Source organism: Amblyomma americanum, chromosome 1 (genome assembly GCF_052857255.1).
Source record: "Amblyomma americanum isolate KBUSLIRL-KWMA chromosome 1, ASM5285725v1, whole genome shotgun sequence".
Classification (NCBI taxonomy): Eukaryota; Metazoa; Arthropoda; class Arachnida; order Ixodida; family Ixodidae; genus Amblyomma; species Amblyomma americanum.
In genome coordinates, this window is record NC_135497.1 from 289,048,518 (window position 1) to 289,049,917 (window position 1,400).

General features: G+C 41.1%; 1 non-coding gene across 1 annotated transcript; it reads left to right on the top strand.

Annotated features, from left to right (window-relative positions):
• The first annotated feature begins 609 nt into the window (after positions 1–609).
• On the top strand, positions 610–683 carry TRNAQ-CUG (transfer RNA glutamine (anticodon CUG)). Its single transcript has one exon. It is a non-coding gene; the product is annotated as a tRNA-Gln (tRNA).
• The last annotated feature ends 717 nt before the right edge of the window (positions 684–1,400 follow it).

Sequence of the window (1,400 nt, forward strand, 5' to 3'; positions counted from 1 at the left end):
GTTTACAAGTTACTTTGATAGCATTTCCCATAGATGATGCCCATGGGCTGCCAATTTTATTTCAGCAGTTACTGGTCGTCAGATGGTGCTTATGTGTCTTGGGTTCCTGTGACCAAAATGGCTAACCTGAACTATAGGCAGGAATAAAGGGTGCTGTCTTGCTAGGCATGTTGATTAAATATGAAAATGGACAAAGAGACAACATGCGGCTGTGAAAGGGAGCAGAACAATGGAAAAAACTGGCGCATTTAATATGTAAAAAAAGGCAGTTAACAAATAAGCGTGCAAGAAATATTTTCTTTCTGACACCGGCCAGAGCTAAAAACAGATTGTAATAACGAGTAATTATCAATAACATCCACCCAAAAGCAGCCATATTTCTACAAAGGAAAACTTTCTCAGGCACTTTGTTGTTGAAGAAAAATTCGTCCTGGTCCAAGGTTCAAGCCTCGGGGCACCACCTATCCTGCGCAGTTTCTGTAAAAACTGAGCTAACCACAGTGGCCCGCAGGTCAGATGGTAGTACGACAGCGAATTGATCAACAGCTCAAAGAAGGAGTGGAGTTGTTGATCAATCAGCCATCTCCCTGCCTGCTGATCTGCTGGCCGTCCTGGTTAGCTCAGTTGGTAGAGCGACTGCCCCTGATACGCAGTAGTCCTAGGTTCGAACCCCAGACCGGGACGAATTTTTCTTCAACTGGGAAGTGTCTGAGAAAGCTATATAGCTTTCCTTTGTAGCCATATGACTACATTTGGGTAGATGCTAATGAGTAATTGCTCCCTTATTACAAAGCTACTTGCCCCCCCCCCCAAACATTTGAATAAAAGCTGAATGGAACAGGAGCATCCAGGGATGTTTCAAATAAAGACATAACATTGCTTACCATCAACATCTGTTCCTGGTTAAGGAATATTAGCATCCTCAAGTCAAGTGTGAAATGGCTGCTGTGCTCCAAATTTGAACATAGGTGATGAGATATGCCAGCTATTAGGGCCATATATAGCCACTGGGTGCCTGAGATTGTTTTGTGGCTGATCCATTTAATAGTGAAAAGCTGCTTTGTGTCTTGCATTGCACATCTTGCTTTTGATAGGTTTTTAAAGAGAATGTGATGAGACATGCTGAACTATTCTTTGTTCGCATTGCCATAATTCTTTAAAACAAGAAATAAAGATATGTATTTTGTTTCATTTACTGCAATTCTTGTCTATTATGCTTGGTGTGTCGCAGTTGCTGTCATAAGTCAATGATGTATTTTGCAGTATATGGAATGTAATGTGAAAATTATATTAAACCAGGTGGATTAGCTGGAAATAACTTGGCTCTCCTATACAAAAAAATAATGGTGTTGCAGAACTGCATTGTGGATAAAGCATAGTGGCTGGCTAGTTGGTTCTGT